At 56.5% G+C, this 19,178-nt stretch overlaps 1 long non-coding RNA gene across 1 annotated transcript; it reads left to right on the top strand.

The window, feature by feature from the left end:
* The first annotated feature begins 10,168 nt into the window (after positions 1 to 10,168).
* LOC138922514 (uncharacterized) lies at positions 10,169 to 12,247 on the top strand. The gene is made up of 2 exons (XR_011435600.1): positions 10,169 to 11,270; positions 12,046 to 12,247. It is a non-coding gene; the product is annotated as an uncharacterized lncRNA (long non-coding RNA).
* The last annotated feature ends 6,931 nt before the right edge of the window (positions 12,248 to 19,178 follow it).

Genomic DNA, 19,178 nt, shown 5'->3' on the forward strand with positions numbered 1-19,178 from the left:
GCACGCCGTGGGGGGGGGCGCGACGAGGCACCCGTCCCCCCCGAGGGGGACGGGCACGCCTCCCTTACCGACTCGACCCCCCGCTTCTCAGACACACCAGCGCAGCGGTCACCTGAGGAGGGCGACGGGAACAGGGAACGACACCGCCACTCGGCCTCAGGCGCCTGAGGGACGACCTGGAACACTCCAGGGGCACCGCCAACGGCCGGGGGAGCGCGCTCACGCGTCCAAGAAGGCGCGCGGCGCGGCGGCAACACGGCCCGCCCCACCGTGGGGAGGGCCGCCCGCGAGACACAGCCAAGAGGCACAGGCGGAGCATCCGCCGCGTCACGGAGACCCCGACACCGCCCACGCGCCAAGGCACGGGGCGGGGGAGCGAGGTCGGGCCGGATTCCGCACCCCTGCCACCTCCCACACGCCACTCGCAGCGGGGGAGAACGGGCGAGGGGGCCCGCGGGCAGAGCGAGAAGAGCGGTCCGTTCGCCATGAACGTCCGTCCCTTCGTCTGGCACGGCTTAGGCCCGGCCCGGGAGAGCACAGCATCACCACATCGATCAGCAGCATAACGCGAGGGATCCCCGAGCAAGGGAAGGCCGGCGAGGACAGCGAGCGGAGGAGCCTGCTTCAGCCTCACCGGCCCCCCTCCTCCTCTAGCAAGCGCGGGCGACGACCCCAGGACGAGAACGCCTGACACGCACTGGCACGGAGCCGGCGGGACGGGTAAGTCGCGACCGCACCCGGGTGCCGGCGGCAGGGAGTGCACGTGGTAGAGGACCCCGCGCCCCTAACCCCGCCGCCCTCGGGTACCAGAGACCGGAGGTGGCACCACGGTCGCGGGGACGCCTGGAACGCACAAGAGCCGGCGCGCAGGCCCCAGCGGGCGGCTCAAGCGGCGGGGGTGGAAACGGGCGTCCGGTTCTCGGCCAGAGCCCGGAGACCTCCCCGCACACGCATCCAGGCACCCGGAAGCTCTCGGGCGACTGTCACCCGAGCAGAGCGTGTCGGCACTTATCTGGCGGCACAAAACCACCCATTCAGGGGCAAGAATCGCCGCGCCCGGAGACGGGGCCCACCCACGGATCACGAGGGGAACCCCTGGATCACGGCCACGGCCACCAGACCCCAAGCACGACCCCATCGCCACCAGGCCCGGAGCTCCCGGGGCCATCTGGTCGACCCCAGAAGCGTGGCGGCAGGGGGAGCCGGGGACAGCCTCCCCGGGCCGCCCGCGCGGGCCGGGGACCGGTCGGTCCCTCCCTCTGAGTCGCCGGGTCAGGACTTAGAAAAGAATTCCACGGAGGAGCCTCCGGCGACCGGGCCCGGGGCGGGACCGTGGCTCCCGTCCCTCAGCCGGGGCTCCACCTACGCCTCGAGCCGGCCCCCTCCCACCTCCGGACAAAGACGCGACCCGCGAAACTCGGAGAGAGAAGTCCGGTCCGACGGCCCGGACCCACCCCGGGCACGCGTCCCGGCCGGGGACGCCCTCCCCGGCCCGCCCTCGAGGGCTCCCGCGGCCGGTCCACGCTCTTCTCCAGGGCGGGACTTGGACAAAAAACTGCCACGGAGGAGGAGGCATCCGAGGACCGGGCCCGGTCCCCACCGCCAGAGCCGGTCGACTCGGAAGACCAGTGGGGAAAAGGCCAGCCCGGCGGCCGAGCCCGTCGCGCCCTCCACGGGCCTCCCCCACAAGGCCCCGGCCGGTCCCCCACCTCCGGAGCGGGGCGCGGAAAGGGGATCGGCGACGCGGAAGGCCCGACCACCGGGCCGCCCTCAGGACGACGGCCGGGCACGGGACGAGTTCCCTCGCCCGTTCCCCCGCGGCGGCCCCCCACCCCCTCCCGGGGACGGAGGGGCACCGGCGGCTGCTGGTCGACCCGTCCGGGAGGCCCCACACCCCGGCCGGCACCGGGCGGCGCGGCGACAGCCACCTCCCTCAGTAGCCTGCACCTCCAATCTCCGGCGAGCGGGCGTCGCGCTCACGCCCCGGCGCCACCGGGCCAGATCCCGCCAGCGACGCCGGCCTCCCGGGACTCTGCCTCGGTCACCGCGGCCGAGTCCCGTCCCTTGGCCTGCGTCGCCGGAGCTCCGGAGGAAAGAGACGATATAAAAGCGGCCGCCAGGTGGCACCCGGCGACCGGCGACCGCCTCAGCGGGACGGAGCCGGAGCGCGGGCCCGCCAGGGAGCACAGCCGGGCCGCCGGGCCGCCAGATCCCGTCCCGGCGCCCCCTCGGACCCAGCCTCCCGGCCCAGCTCGGCCCCGGGGCGTCCGCCCGCGGGCTCCCGGCCGCCAAGGCGCAGCCCCAGCCGCAGGAGGGGGACCCGGAAAAGGTTTCTCGGGCGCTCACCGGGAAGGGGACGGGGAGAGTTCCCCCAGAGAGGCCAGGGGTCGGCCCGGGCCGGGCTGAGCCGGTGCGGCCGGGAGGCCGCCGCTTCCCGGAGCGGCCGGAGCGCCCCCGGGGCTCCCGGGAGGACTTAGAAAATCAGGGCGGGCGGGGACGGTCAAACCGAAACCAGGCACGTCATCCGAGAAGGACCGTGATGACGGGAGGAGGAAAGCTTTCAAGCGCAGAGGGTCTGTCGAAGGCAGGCGGAGAGTCTACCCGCTGAAACGGACGAAGATGGGAAAAAGAGGCTAGCTGAGGTGCCGACATTTAAGGAAATTAAAAAAAAAAAAAAAAGCACGAGGGCGTGGAGAACTGGGGGAAAATCAACACTGAGAAATCTACCCTCTGAAACTGACGAAGATGGGCAACAGGGGCTAGCTCGGGTGGCAATCTTTAAGCAGAACACACACACACACACACACACACACAAGCGCGTAGAGACCTGGGGAAAAAGCAACGCTGAGAAATCTACCCTCTGAAACTGACGAACATGGGCAACACAGGCTAGCTCAGGTGGCAATCGTTAAGCAAAAAAATAAATAAATAAAATAAAAAACTACAATGGCGAGGAGACCCGGTGAAAAAGCAACCCTGAAAAAAGGTACCCGCTGAAACGGAGGAAGCAGGGCAACAGAGCCTAGCTCAGGTGACAATATTTAAGCCAAAAAGAAAGAAAGAAAGAAACGAAGAAAAGAGCAAGGGAGTGGAGACCTTGGGAAAGAGCGATACTGAAAAATCTAGCCTCTGAAACTGACAAAGATGGGCAACACACGTTAGCTCAAGTGCCAATCTTGCAAAGAAAACACACACACTCACACACACACACACACTGAGGGACGTGGAGACCTGGGGAAAAAGCAACACTGAGAAATCCACCCTCTGAAGCTGACGAAAATGGGCCACAGAGGCTAGCTCAGGCGGCAATCGTTAAGCAAAAGAAACACACAAGGGCGTGGAGACCTGGGGAAAAAGCAACACTGAGAAATCCACCCTCAGAAACTGAGAAAGAAGCGCAACAGAGGCTAGCTCAGGTGGCAATCGTTAAGCAAAAGAAACACACAAGGGCGTGGAGACCCGGGTAAAAAGCAGCACGGAGAAATCCACCCTCTGAAACTGAGGAACATGGGCAACAGACGCTAGCTCAGGTTGGAACCTTTAAGCAGAAAAGAAAGACACCAGGGCGTGGAGAGCTGGCGAAAAAGCAACACTGAGAAATCTACCCTCTGAAACTGAGAAAGAAGCGCAACAGAGGCTAGCTCAGGTGGCAATCTTTAAGCAAAAGAAACACACAAGGGCGTGGAGACCTGGGGAAAAAGCAACACTGAGAAATCTACCCTCTGAAGCTGACGAAAATGGGCAACAGAGGCTACCTCAGGTGGCAATCATTAAGCAAAATAATAAAATAAAATAAAAAACTACAATGGCGAGGAGACCCGGTGAAAAAGCAACCCTGAAAAAAGGTACCCGCTGAAACGGAGGAAGCAGGGCAACAGAGCCTAGCTCAGGTGACAATATTTAAGCCAAAAAGAAAGAAAGAAAGAAAGAAAGAAAGAAAGAAAGAAAGAAAGAAAGAAAGAAAAGAGCAAGGGAGTGGAGACCTTGGGAAAGAGCAATACTGAAAAATCTAGCCTCTGACTGACAAAGACTGGCAACACACGTTAGCTCAAGTGCCAATCTTGCAAAGAAAACACACACACTCACACACACACACACACTGAGGGACGTGGAGATCTGGGGAAAAAGCAACACTGAGAAATCCACCCTCTGAAGCTGACGAAAATGGGCCACAGAGGCTAGCTCAGGTGGCAATCGTTAAGCAAAAGAAACACACAAGGGCGTGGAGACCCGGGTAAAAAGCAGCACGGAGAAATCCACCCTCTGAAACTGAGGAACATGGGCAACAGACCCTAGCTCAGGTTGCAACCTTTAAGCAGAAAAGAAAGACACCAGGGCGTGGAGACCCGGGTAAAAAGCAGCACGGAGAAATCCACCCTCTGAAACTGACGAACATGGGCAACAGAGGCTAGCTCAGGTGGCAATCGTTAAGCAAAAGAAACACACAGGGGCGTGGAGACCTGGGCAAAAAGCAGCACTGAGAAATCTACCCTCTGAAACTGACGAAGATGGGCCACAGAGGCTAGCTCAGGTGGCAATCGTTAAGCAAAAGAAACACACAAGGGCGTGGAGACCTGGGGAAAAAGCAACACTGAGAAATCCACCCTCTCAAACTGACGACCATGGGCAACACGGGCTAGCTCAGGTGGCAATTTTTAAGGAAAAATAAAAGGAAGTGCGTGGAGACCTGGGGAAAAAGCAACACGGAGAAATCCACCCTCAGAAACTGAGAAAGAAGCGCAACAAAGGCTAGCTCAGGTGGCAATCGTTAAGCAAAAGAAACACACAAGGGCGTGGAGACCTGGGGAAAAAGCAGCACTGAGAAATGTACCCTCTGAAACTGACGACGATGGGCAACAGAGGCTAGCTCAGGTGGCAATCTTTAAGCAAAAGGAAAACACAAGGGCGTGGAGACCTGGGGAAAAAGCAACACTGAGAATTCTACCCTCTGAAACTGCCGAAGATGGGCAACAGATGCTAGCTTTGGTTCAATATTTGAGCAAAAAAAAAAAAAAAAACACACACACACACACACAAGGGCGTGCAGAACTTGGGAAAGAGCAAGACTGAGAAATCTACCCTCTGAAACTGACAAAGATGGGCAACAGAGACTAGCTCAGGTGGCAATCGTTAAGCAAAAGAAACAGACAAGGGCGTGGAGACCTGGGGAAAAAGCAGCACGGAGAAATCCACCCTCTGAAACTGACGAAGATGGGCCACAGAGGCTACCTCAGGTGGCAATCATTAAGCAAAAATATAAAATAAAATAAAAAACTACAATGGCGAGGAGACCCGGTGAAAAAGCAACCCTGAAAAAAGGTACCCGCTGAAACGGAGGAAGCAGGGCAACAGAGCCTAGCTCAGGTGACAATATTTAAGCCAAAAAGAAAGAAAGAAAGAAACGAAGAAAAGAGCAAGGGAGTGGAGACCTTGGGAAAGAGCGATACTGAAAAATCTAGCCTCTGAAACTGACAAAGATGGGCAACACACGTTAGCTCAAGTGCCAATCTTGCAAAGAAAACACACACACTCACACACACACACACACTGAGGGACGTGGAGACCTGGGGAAAAAGCAACACTGAGAAATCCACCCTCTGAAGCTGACGAAAATGGGCCACAGAGGCTAGCTCAGGCGGCAATCGTTAAGCAAAAGAAACACACAAGGGCGTGGAGACCTGGGGAAAAAGCAACACTGAGAAATCCACCCTCAGAAACTGAGAAAGAAGCGCAACAGAGGCTAGCTCAGGTGGCAATCGTTAAGCAAAAGAAACACACAAGGGCGTGGAGACCCGGGTAAAAAGCAGCACGGAGAAATCCACCCTCTGAAACTGAGGAACATGGGCAACAGACGCTAGCTCAGGTTGGAACCTTTAAGCAGAAAAGAAAGACACCAGGGCGTGGAGAGCTGGCGAAAAAGCAACACTGAGAAATCTACCCTCTGAAACTGAGAAAGAAGCGCAACAGAGGCTAGCTCAGGTGGCAATCTTTAAGCAAAAGAAACACACAAGGGCGTGGAGACCTGGGGAAAAAGCAACACTGAGAAATCTACCCTCTGAAGCTGACGAAAATGGGCAACAGAGGCTACCTCAGGTGGCAATCATTAAGCAAAATAATAAAATAAAATAAAAAACTACAATGGCGAGGAGACCCGGTGAAAAAGCAACCCTGAAAAAAGGTACCCGCTGAAACGGAGGAAGCAGGGCAACAGAGCCTAGCTCAGGTGACAATATTTAAGCCAAAAAGAAAGAAAGAAAGAAAGAAAGAAAGAAAGAAAGAAAGAAAGAAAGAAAGAAAGAAAGAAAGAAAAGAGCAAGGGAGTGGAGACCTTGGGAAAGAGCAATACTGAAAAATCTAGCCTCTGACTGACAAAGACTGGCAACACACGTTAGCTCAAGTGCCAATCTTGCAAAGAAAACACACACACTCACACACACACACACACTGAGGGACGTGGAGATCTGGGGAAAAAGCAACACTGAGAAATCCACCCTCTGAAGCTGACGAAAATGGGCCACAGAGGCTAGCTCAGGTGGCAATCGTTAAGCAAAAGAAACACACAAGGGCGTGGAGACCCGGGTAAAAAGCAGCACGGAGAAATCCACCCTCTGAAACTGAGGAACATGGGCAACAGACCCTAGCTCAGGTTGCAACCTTTAAGCAGAAAAGAAAGACACCAGGGCGTGGAGACCCGGGTAAAAAGCAGCACGGAGAAATCCACCCTCTGAAACTGACGAACATGGGCAACAGAGGCTAGCTCAGGTGGCAATCGTTAAGCAAAAGAAACACACAGGGGCGTGGAGACCTGGGCAAAAAGCAGCACTGAGAAATCTACCCTCTGAAACTGACGAAGATGGGCCACAGAGGCTAGCTCAGGTGGCAATCGTTAAGCAAAAGAAACACACAAGGGCGTGGAGACCTGGGGAAAAAGCAACACTGAGAAATCCACCCTCTCAAACTGACGACCATGGGCAACACGGGCTAGCTCAGGTGGCAATTTTTAAGGAAAAATAAAAGGAAGTGCGTGGAGACCTGGGGAAAAAGCAACACGGAGAAATCCACCCTCAGAAACTGAGAAAGAAGCGCAACAAAGGCTAGCTCAGGTGGCAATCGTTAAGCAAAAGAAACACACAAGGGCGTGGAGACCTGGGGAAAAAGCAGCACTGAGAAATGTACCCTCTGAAACTGACGACGATGGGCAACAGAGGCTAGCTCAGGTGGCAATCTTTAAGCAAAAGGAAAACACAAGGGCGTGGAGACCTGGGGAAAAAGCAACACTGAGAATTCTACCCTCTGAAACTGCCGAAGATGGGCAACAGATGCTAGCTTTGGTTCAATATTTGAGCAAAAAAAAAAAAAAAACACACACACACACACACAAGGGCGTGCAGAACTTGGGAAAGAGCAAGACTGAGAAATCTACCCTCTGAAACTGACAAAGATGGGCAACAGAGACTAGCTCAGGTGGCAATCGTTAAGCAAAAGAAACAGACAAGGGCGTGGAGACCTGGGGAAAAAGCAGCACGGAGAAATCCACCCTCTGAAACTGACGAAGATGGGCCACAGAGGCTACCTCAGGTGGCAATCATTAAGCAAAAATATAAAATAAAATAAAAAACTACAATGGCGAGGAGACCCGGTGAAAAAGCAACCCTGAAAAAAGGTACCCGCTGAAACGGAGGAAGCAGGGCAACAGAGCCTAGCTCAGGTGACAATATTTAAGCCAAAAAGAAAGAAAGAAAGAAAGAAAGGTAGGAAGAAAGAAAAGAGCAAGGGAGTGGAGACCTTGGGAAAGAGCGATACTGAAAAATCTAGCCTCTGACTGACAAAGACTGGCAACACACGTTAGCTCAAGTGCCAATCTTGCAAAGAAAACACACACACTCACACACACACACACTGAGGGACTTGGAGACCTGGGGAAAAAGCAACACTGAGAAATCCACCCTCTGAAGCTGACGAAAATGGGCCACAGAGGCTAGCTCAGGTGGCAATCGTTAAGCAAAAGAAACACACAAGGGCGTGGAGACCTGGGGAAAAAGCAACACTGAGAAATCCACCCTCTGAAACTGACGAAAATGGGCCACAGAGGCTAGCTCAGGTGGCAATCGTTAAGCAAAAGAAACACACAAGGGCGTGGAGACCTGGGGAAAAAGCAACACGGAGAAATCCACCCTCTGAAACTGACGAAGAAGGGCAACAGATGCTAGCTTAGGTTCAATATTTGAGCAAAAAAAAAAAAAACAAAAAAAAAACCCACACACAAGGGCGTGCAGAACTTGGGAAAGAGCAAGACTGAGAAATCTACCCTCTGAAACTGACAAAGATGGGCCACAGAGGCTAGCTCAGGTGGCAATCGTTAAGCAAAAGAAACACACAAGGGCGTGGAGACCTGGGGAAAAAGCAACACTGAGAAATCTACCATCTGAAACTGAAGAAGATGGGCAACAGAGGCTAGCTCAGGTGGCAATCGTTAAGCAAAAAAAATAAAAAATAAAAAAATACAATGGCGAGGAGACCCGGTGAAAAAGCAACCCTGAAAAAAGGTACCCTCTGAAACGGAGGAAGCAGGGCAACAGAGCCTAGCTCAGGTGACAATCTTTAAGCCAAAAAAAAAAAAAAGAAAAGAAAAGAGCAAGGGAGTGGAGACCTTGGGAAAGTGCGATACTGAAAAATCTAGCCTCTGAAACTGACAAAGATTGGCAACACACGTTAGCTCAAGTGCCAATCTTGCAAAGAAAACACACACACTCACACACACACACACTGAGGGACTTGGAGACCTGGGGAAAAAGCAACACTGAGAAACCTACCCTCTCAAACTGACGAAGATGGGCAACAGATGCTAGCTTAGGTTCAATATTTGAGCAAAAAAAAAAAAACACACACACACACACAAGGGCGTGCAGAACTTGGGAAAGAGCAAGACTGAGAAATCTACCCTCTGAAACTGACAAAGATGGGAAACAGAGGCTTAGCTCAGGTGGCAATCTTTAAGCAGAAAAAAAAAACAACAACAACAAAAAAAAACCCCACAATGGAGTGGAGACCCGGGGGAAATCAACACTGAAAAATACAAATACAATGGAAGGCCAATAGACAGAGCAGGCACTTTCACCTGGGGAGGAGGAGGTACGCATGGATGACCAATGAGCGCATGAAAAGATGTGAGCTGTTCCCTGGAAAAGCAAGTGAGAAAATTAGAGGGAGACATTGTGGGGACACATGGGTGAGACTGGCTTCTTCCAAATACAGGAACAGGATCAAACTGCTAGTGAGGTCGCGGAGAAGCCAAGTCAGTCACTCACGCCTCACTGGTGGTGAAGGGAAACGGTATGGCCTCTGTGAAAAATGGCGTGGCGGGTTCCAAAACTCACACGCCGCGGAAACAACCACCGAAAGTGGCAACCTACATAAGCCCTTGGTGTATCTTGCCTCCTAAGAGCGTCTGTATGTAGCTGGAGCCTTGGGTCGTTAAGGCTTCCACAGTGATCTGTGGTGGTGGTGGTGGGGGGCCTTGGGCCTTGGGGGTCTCCGCTGGACCTCCAGGAAGTCAGCTTTTGTGGAGTCCCGTGAGTCCTTCCAGGGAGGGAGGCATCCAACCCGAGGGTGGTCTGGAGGGCCCCACTCCCGCCACTCCCGGGGGCTGGGGCGGGGGGCGGGGTGGGGGCTGCGGCCACGTTCCTGTTCATTCACACAGAATCCGGGGCATGAATGTTCTTAGCAGCTCTGTTCCACACAGACCCACACTGGAAACCACACAGACGTCCTGCAAGTCCCATCCCTTGCTCATGTCGCCGGGGCTCCGGAGGAGGGCCACTCTGTAAAAGCGGCCGCCAGATGGCGCCCAACAACCGGCGCGGAGGGGTCAGCGGGAGGGAACCGGGTCACCGGCCAGCGAGAGTGCACAGCCTGAGCCCACCGCCGGGTCAGGTCTCTCTCTGTCTACCTCTGTCTCTGTCTCTCTGTCTCTCTGTCTCTGACTCTGTCTCTCTCTCTCTTTCTCTCTGGGCCCGCTTGGGGCGGCCGGGAGGTCACCACGCCAGGCCCCAGGGTGTCCACCTCGGAGCTCCCAGGCAGCACAGGGCAACCCTGGGCGCAGAAGGAGGTCTTGGAAAATCGGCGGGGAGGGGGGTGGGGTGGGTGGGCTTGCCAGGAAGGGGACAGACTCCCCACGTGACTCCTGGGCCGGGCCGGGGCTGCCGGCTGGCTGACGCGGACAGAGGGTGGAAAAGTCCCCGGAGATGCCACGGGGCAGGCCGGGGCTGCCGGCCCCCGATTCCCGGAGCGGCCCGAGCACTTCCCGGGTCCCGGGAGGACTTAGAAAATCAGGGCGGGGTGGGGGGTGGGGGTCGCTGTCAAACCGAAACCATGCACGTCATCAGAGAAGGACCGTGACGACGGAGGAATTGTCCGCAGTCTGTCAGGAATTGTGTGCAGCCTGTCACTTCCGGCCCAGAGGGTCTTTCTAAGGCAGACGGACAGACAGAGCCCACAAGTCGTAGAGGAAAGGACCGAGCCGCTTGGCCGCTGAAAAGTTTACAAGACAAAACGGGTCTCCCTCCGCACGGGGCCACAGCAAAGCCCAAAGACGACACACGGGGGGAGCATGGGTGCAGATTCACGTGTGGTGATAAGAATATGGATTTCAGCAGGGCTTCCCGTCCTCATCAACAAGCAGAAGCACCCAAATGGTGCGGGTTGGGGGCAGAGACCTCACAGCCATTCCCTCCACAAATCGAGTTCCCCGGGACATCCTCACAGCGCCGTGCTGTGAGTGTGTGTGGGTGTTTAAAATGGGGTAAATGTGGACGTGGAACTGCTCCGTGAAACCAAAATAACAACAGTCGTAGATCTTCTTTGGTCATTTAGAAAATTCTTCCCCCCCCCCCCCAGCGGTGCACGTATTTCCCTTCCAAAAAAGAAGAACGGGAAAGGAGATGTTAAAGGCAAGCAGAGAGAGGAAAACTGTTGCAAAACAAAAGCTGAGCTCCCGTCCGAGGGAGGCCTCCTCCGTTAGAGGCCTAGGAAATCATTCTGACAAAATGGAGGATCTCTGTCTTTGGTGTCGATTCCCTCAGAGGTCAAGAGAAACCTTTTCCAATGTCTTTATCAGGAGGAGACTAGAAGTTAGAGAAAAGTATCCTTTCGAGAGCGAGAAAAACCAATTCTGATTTTGCATCAGCTTCCCTCCGATCTTGAAACTCATTGACTTGATTCCATTCTGTCGATGGAAATAATCCGGAACCAATCTATCCGTGAAAATCGGGGTGAGTTTATTCTGACCTAAGATGTAAGGACTGTGGCCCGGGGCCTTTCTTCCTGAAGGAAGAAAGGGCGCCCGGGAAGTGGGGTGTACAGAGTGCTTCTAGACCCCCAGAGAGGACGTTTCACATAGGATCGAAAGGTCCCTTGGACGATAGTCGCGACACTGCTCTGTCAGCACAGCGATCGACAGACACTGCTGGGTGGCAGGTCTGTTGTCTGGGCCTGGGTGGTCACAGGTGAGCCGGATGGTCAAAGGTGAGCGCAACCATCCGTTCCTAGCCTAAGGAAAGATGCCTCTCCTTAAGGAAAGGCCCGAGCACGGGGAAGCTGCTCCTTTCCCTTAAGGGCATTGGTTCTTGCCGTAGGAAATGTTTAAAGCAGATCTACGATGCGATGCGTGCTCGACGGCCACGTCAGGCCCTTTTGGAAAAACACTGTCAGGCCGAATTAGGCCGACACCCAATGGCTTCCTCATAGACTCCAATAGATCCTATCGCTCGCCATTTCTATCTGTCCACTCGTTCCAATTTTAGGCCACTTGACCACGAACAGACCTTTTTCTCAGATTTTTTTCCCCGTGATCACCTTTTCACAGACAAAACGATCTTTACTTTTTAGGCCCTCTTGCCTGAAGGCAGCCATCTCACTTTCCTTGAACACAAAGATGTTTCCCATATTCACTTTTAGTGGCTTTTTGTTTTGTTTTGTGTTGTTTTGTTTTGAGGACGATGAGCCCTGAGCTAACTGCTGCCAATCCTCCTCTTTTTGCCGAGGAAGGCTGGCCCTGAGCTAACCTCCGTGCCCATCTTCCTCTACTTCATATGTGGGACGCCTACCACCACGTGGCTCGCCCAGCGGTGCCACGTCCACCCCCGGGATCCGAACCGGCGAACCCCGGGCCGGCGAAGTGGAACAGGCACACTTAACCAGCGCGCCACTGGGCCGGCCTAGTGGCTTTCATCGCATTCGTTAAGTAGAATTTTTAACCCTCACGAACCTTAATTTTGGTGAAAACTAAGAAGTCAGCAATTAGGAACTGTCCTTCCCATGAGCAGTCTGTCGCTTGGCCAATTTCTAAACACTTGGCCACTTTTAGAAACATGGGATTTCATAGGTTTATCTCTTCCTTCGCTTTATTTGATTTCATCTCACTTTAGTGTTTGGGTGAGGAAGATCGGCCCTCACAGAGCTGACGCCTGTTGCCAATCTTCCTCTTCTTTCTGCTTGAGGGAGAGCGGGCCCGAGGTAACACCTGCGCCCCACTTCCTTGATCTTGCGGACGGGATGCCACCACAGCCCGGTGTGAGGAGCGGTGGAGGTCCACGCCCGGGATCTGAACCCGAGGACCCCAGGCTGCCGAAGCTGAGTGCAGGAGCTTAACCACTATGCCGCCGGGCCGCCGTCCCCTGTCAAAGCTTTTAATAAAGCACGAGACGTGTTCCTCGATAGACCCAAACGTCTTTTCGTTTCCGTATCCTCACAAACCCAAAGTAGATAAACTTCTATTTAGCCACTCACGTCTCAGGTTCTATCTTACTCGGAAATGATCTACATCGTCAGGGAAATTGTTTTTGTCTTAAGTTTGGCACCCGAGCTAACGACTCTTGCCAATCTTCCGTTTTTGTTTTTTTCCCCCCCTCCCGATTTTTCTCCCCAAATCCCCCCCATGACATAGTTGTCTATCTTAGTTGAGGGCCGTTCTAGTGGTGGCATGCGGGACGCCGCCTCCACACGGCCCGACGAGCGGTGCCGTGTCCGTGCCCGGGATCTGAACGGGCAAAACCCTGGGCCGCCGAAGGGGAGCGTGTGAACTTAACCACTCGGCCACGGGGCTGCCCCCGTCCGTGGACTTTTTTATCACCTGATTTCACCTCGCAAAACTTCAAAGCTTCAAGTTATCAGAGAGGTTTGGGAAGTTGTTTCAATTTATTTAATTAATTTATTTTTCGAGGAAGACGAGCCCCGAGCTGACACCTGCTGCCAATTCTCCTCTTTTTGCCCCGGGAGAGTGGTCCCGAGCTAACATCCGTGCCCATCCTCCTCCCGTTGATAGGCGGGACGCCGACCACAGCATGGCTCACCAAGCGGCGCCACGTCCGCACCCCGGATCCGAACCGGCGAACCCCTGGCCGACAAAACGGAACGTGCGAACTTAACTGCTGTGCCGCCGGGCTGGCCCTTCGGGAAGTTCTTTTCAGGACACGGGCCATAAACTAGAATCACCGCTACAGGTTTATCGGAGCGACATCAGCGTTCGTGGTGGATTGAGTCGTCCCCTCTGTCTCTCCCCTCCAGGGGACAACCAAAGGGACATCTATCGACCCACCCACCAAGGATTCCCCCCCGCATGGCACAGCAGGATGCCTGAGAGATCCACGCAGCCCTACAGCGGCAAGTCACATTCGCACAGTCAAAATTCAATGGCAGAGGGGGCTGGCCCCGTGGCCGAGTGGTTAAGTTCGCGCGCTCCGCTGCAGGCGGCCCAGTGTTTCGTGGGTTCGAATCCTGGGCGCGGACATGGCACTGTTCATCAGACCACGCTGAGGCAGCGTCCCACATGCCACAACTAGAAGAACCCACAACGAAGAATACACAACTATGTACCGGGGGGCTTTGGGGAGAAAAAGGAAAAAATAAAATCTTTAAAAAAAAAATTCAATGGCAGAGACAAAACGTTAAGGTCAGCGAGAGGGAAGAGAATAACCGGCCCAGGAGCAACGGTGTGAAGAACATGGAGAAGACGGGTCCTAGACGCCGGGGTCCCCGGAGCAGCGATTTCATCAGAGGCCCGCGAACGTCCACGATCTCCACACCACGTTTATGGCCGACTGCGTGTGTGGGTCCTTTGGAATCGACCAGGCTACCGTCTGGGCCACTTTGGGACATCGTGTCTAGCTGCCCCGAGCGGTGGAGCTGTCGTTCGAGTGTAAGATGGGGCCCATCCGGGGAGAGCATGGGGACGGGGAAAGGGAGGCCGCGGGAAGTCACAGAGTCTGAGGTGTTCGGGGGAGACCGACTCTTCTAAAGTGGAGGCGGTAGAAGGAGAGCAGCAGGATTTTTGGATTTTTGTTCTCTCTGTTAGGTATCTGGGTCCGGAGGAGAGTGGGGCGGGGGGGGATGGTTGTGGTGGTGGTGGTGGTGGTGGTGGTGGGTGTGAGGCTGAGGCAGGGCTGGTGTTTCCTTTCCGGGTCAGGTGAAAGAGCTCCTCCAGTGGAGGTTTTTGGACAAGGGGTCTGGTCTGGCAGGATGGGAGGTTGCGGGTCGAGCCACAGGGGAATCTGTCGTAGCTCAGACTCGGGCCTTTGAAGAAATAGACAGAGAGAGGAGTTTTGCTCTGTCTGTCACCGCAGCCGGCACCTCAGGAGCAACAACAGAAGGCTTCCCGAATGAGTGAAGGGGCAGGAGCCAGCGTGCCCCGTGCCTCTCTCAGCCCTGCGCCGGCAGGGAAGGAAGCAGGCAGGCAGGCAGGCAGGCAGGCCTCAGGGCTACTCCCGTCCTACTGCCCGGTGGTCCCTGTCCCGGCCCCGCCCCCACTCTCCCCCTGACCCTCACTGCTCCCCAGCCCTCTTCTCAGCCAGAGAGGCGATGGGGGGGGCGGGGCGGTCCCAGAACAAGTTTCCTCTCATCCACCATCATCTTGCCACCCTGACGACTTGGCCCGAGATCCGGCCTAGGCTGTAGCCGTGTGTGGTTTTCCTGTGGACAAGGGGGCCGGTTCACCATTTCGGAGGAAACCCCTAGCCTTCCACTGCCGAGTCGAGTCGGTGGGACTCGCCAGCCTGGAAGGGGGGAGGGGGGAGGGGAGGTCAGGCCCATTCATTCCGACGGGCCTGGTGTCAGGGCTTCATTCAAGTGCAGGAAGCTCTCTCCCATGGCCTCGGGCTCTTTTCCATTGAACGGCTTTCTTCAATTCCCCCACCCTTAGGCCGCAGTCCGCCAAGGGCCGGGAGGCAGGGAGGGAAGATGTTGGGGCAGGGTGGCTGTCTGAGAAACTCGCCTCGTCTGGGGCAGAAAGAGTGCCCCCCTCCTTTCTCTAACCCTACTAGACTGCTTGAGGATCACGGACGGTTTGGCTCATCGATGAGCCCTGCGTTATGGGCCCGGCAAGCAAACTCCTAACTGGCAACCCGCTGCTCTAGGCGTGTGTGGGTTTTTTGATCATTCACCTTCAAGTTCGCACGACATTGGTCCGTGTCCCCCGCCCCAGCTTCCCATGGGAAATCCTCCGTCTCTTTCCACAGACTCACTGGCGACTTCACACAGCGCCTGCCTCCTCCTCCTCCTCCTCCTCCTCCTCCTCCTCCTCCTCCTCCGAAGGAAGGAAGGAAGGAAGGAAGGAAGGAAGGAAGGGGCTGACCCCGTGGCCGAGCAGTTGAGTTTGCACGCTCCGCTTCAGCGGCCCGGGGCTTCAAAGGTTCGGATCCTGGGCTCGGACACGGTACCGCTCATCAAGCCACGCTGAGGTGGCGTCCCACACGGCAGAACCAGAGGGACCCTCAAAGAGAATATACAACTAGGTACTGGGGTGCTCTGGGGAGAAGAAGAAGAAGGAGGAGGAATAAAAAGAAAAGATAAGATTGGCAATGAGCTCGGGTGCCAGTCTTTAAAAAAAAAAAAAAAAGAGGAAGAAAGATGGACAAACAGGAACGAATCCCACTGACGGCACCTCCAAATGGTGGGGGGTAGGGGGGTGGGGGGGGTGGGGAGTGGCATCATCGGGCCAATGGTGACTCTAAGTCGTGATCCCGCGGTTGTGTTATTTGATATTTTATCGAATCGATTTATTATTTTATTTTTGAGGAAGATGAGCCCTGAGCGAACATCTGCCGCCAATCCTCCTCTGTCGGCTGAGGAAGACTGGCCCTGAGCTGACATCCGTGCCCATCCCCCTCTACTTTCCAGGTGGGACGCCTGCCACAGCGTGTCTCGCCAAGCGGTGCCGGGTCCTGCGCCCGGGATCCGGACCGGCGAACCCGGGGCCGGCGGAGCGGAACGTGCGAACTTCACCGCCGCGCCACCGGGCCGGCCCCCGGAGTTGTTTAAAAAATCCAGTAAGGGGCTGGCCCCGTGGCCGAGTGGTTAAGTTCGCGCGCTCCGCTGCAGGCGGCCCAGTGTTTCGTCGGTTCGGATCCCGGGCGCGGACACGGCACTGCTCATCAAACCACGCTGAGGTGGCGTCCCACATACCACCGCTAGAAGGACCCACAACGAAGAACACACAACTATGTACCGGGGGGGCTTTGGGGAGAAAAAGGAAAGACAAAAAATAAAATCTTCAAAACTCCAATAAAACTTTGAGTGAAGACGACGAGGAGGATGCGAAACGTATCTCACGCCTCCGAGCCGAGCCGTCCGTTTAGGAAGGGGGACGAGGACCCTTTGTAAGCGATGTCCCTTTTTAAGCACCATTCTAAACCACAGAACAGAACTCCCTCTCCTCGACCCGGAGCGACCCGGAGCGAGGAGGTTCCTGGGCGTGTCAGAGAGGGCCACGTCCTCTGCAGCACGAACGAACCGCCAGGGTTCGGCCACGGGAAAGAATTTCTTCCTCTCCAGGCGGACTAAAAGTCGCCGACGGCAGCGGGCGTAGGTGCTATCCTTCCCGTCCAGGAAAGGCAGGGAGAACTTCAGCCGTGAAGAGAAGGAGGTCTTCCTCACTCCCCGTTTCGGGAGGGCCCCTTTGGCAGGGGAGTTTTGTCTCCTGATTTCAAGTCAGGAAGAAAAGGGAGAGAGAGAGAGAGAGAGTGTCCTTCTCGTGCCAGGTCGGTCTGAGGGGGACCTCCTCTGGTTTCCTCCCTTCCCAGGGAAGGCCGTTCGCCCCTTCTTCTAGAAAAAGCTCCCAAAGCACCACCGCCCAGGATGGTTGACCTACGCCCATCGTCCCTCCTTTCCCAATCATTTCTACCGCGACAGAGGGACAGAGGCCCCGGCCCCATCCCCATCCCCACCCCCACCCCCATCGCCTGCCTCCTTGATGGCCAAAGGAGCTGCCTCTGAGAATGGAACGGGGCTTGGAAACCTTCTAGAGGGGTGACTCTCACCTGCCTGCCTGCCTGCTGGGAAAAGCACCCACGCTGTCCATCGGACTGCCCTTTTGGGCAAACGTAGGCGTGCCACATAGCGATCGACAGCTATGGCGGGGGGGCGGGGGCGGGGTGGCGTGGTGGTGCCCAGGATCCACGACACGTGACGGCTGCGGAGCACGACAGCCCTAAGACCTTGAGGGAGACGGGGTGGCGCGTGAATCCTTTCGGAACGAGAACGACAGGAAACGCTGACGGGGACGTGTTCTCGTCTCGAGAACACACCAACGCCTCGCACGGTGTCTGACCCGGGGTGCCTCTGACTTTTGTCACCAGAGACGATCCTGTCGACCGCCCCTCACGCTTTGGGGAAAAGGGGAGAGGGACTCGGTAGCACGGGAGAAGCCATCCATCCGCCCTTCCTTTCCGTCTTCACGGCTCCTTCTCGTGGAAAACGAGGAAGCCGTCCGGAGGAACGGAACACTGACCCGGGCCAAAGCGTGGCCCAGCCTGAGCCTCCAAAACCTTCTGCTAAGTGAGAGGTGCCAGACATCCAAGGCGACCTACGTTGCGATTCCACACAGAGGAGAGAGCTAGAACGGTCCAACCCTAGAGGGCGACAGCAGATGGCGGCGGCGGCGGCGGCGGCGGTGGCGGCGGCGGTGGTGGTGGTGGTGGTGGTCGTGGTGAGGCAGATCCGGGAGTGGGGCCGTTTTTTCTTTCGGAGGGAGGGGATGGAAACGGAAACCTTCTGGAAATAGATAGCCGTGACGGATGTGCCACCTTGGGGAGAGAGACTCCCGAAGGCCACTGGCTTGTGCCCCGTGGAAAGGATGGATTCGGTGGGATGGGAATTCTACCTCCGTGTAGAGCGTGTGGTAAACCACGAGGTGGGTGGGTGGGTGGATGGCCTCCCTGCCTCGCCTCCACCTAGACGTCCACACACAGAGACCGACGAGGGAGGGAGGGAGGGAGGGAGGGAGGGAGAGAGACAAGATGGACAGAGGCCGAGGCCGAGGCCGAGGCAGTGAGCGAGTAAGTGATCGACCCTGGCCATAGGGATTCCTCAGAGGGCGTCTCTTGGCTCCCCAAACGAAGAATGTGTGTGGAGATCGAGAAAGATCACCGACCTAGGAGAACCAGCAAGACTTCCTCACCCTCCAGAGAGCCGCTGGGCCCCTGCCGTCCCTGCCACCGCCACCCCTACCCCTCGCCTTTGGCAGCGACGCCAACGAAAGGCAGGCAGACGAGTGGGAGAGTCGTGTGGTGGTGTCCCCCAAGGAAGGTGGGTCCATGCCGACGAGCGGTCGTCGGCGTGTGGAAAAGCCAGAGGCGGGCTGACTAGAAGGAGGGCGTCCTGGGGGAAGGGGCCAGGGTGTGAGGGAGAGAGGCCTGTTTCTCTTCCCCTGTTGGTCCCAAGTCAGGGGCCCAAAGGAGGAAAGCTGTCCGTTCCTTTCCGACTCGGACGGTTCGGGCGGGACCGACCGATCCCCGTGGCGGCGCGGTCGGGGCTTTCTGGACCAGAACCCCTCTCTCCGTCGCCTTTCGACCACACACACGCTTTAGAGGCCAAGAGAAAATGGATCGGGTCTCTCTGTCTCTCTCCCTAGAAAACAAGGGCCGGGGGCCGAGCCCGTGGACGAGCGGTCAAGTACGCGCCCCCACCCCGACCCCCGGCTTCGACGGCCCAGGTTTTCACCGGTTCGGATCCTGGGCGCAGCCCCAGACCCAGCATCGCCCTTCAAGCCCACATAGCAGAAACCCGAAAGACCTACCACTGGAACCTACAACTATGGATGGACGGGACGGGACGGGACGGGGCGGGGCGGGGCGGGGCGGGGCGGGGGTGGGGGGGGCGGCTTTGGGGAGAAGGAAGAAAGAAAAAAT

The sequence above is a fragment of the Equus caballus genome, unplaced genomic scaffold (assembly GCF_041296265.1).
Source record: "Equus caballus isolate H_3958 breed thoroughbred unplaced genomic scaffold, TB-T2T haplotype2-0000944, whole genome shotgun sequence".
Taxonomy (NCBI): domain Eukaryota; kingdom Metazoa; phylum Chordata; class Mammalia; order Perissodactyla; family Equidae; genus Equus; species Equus caballus.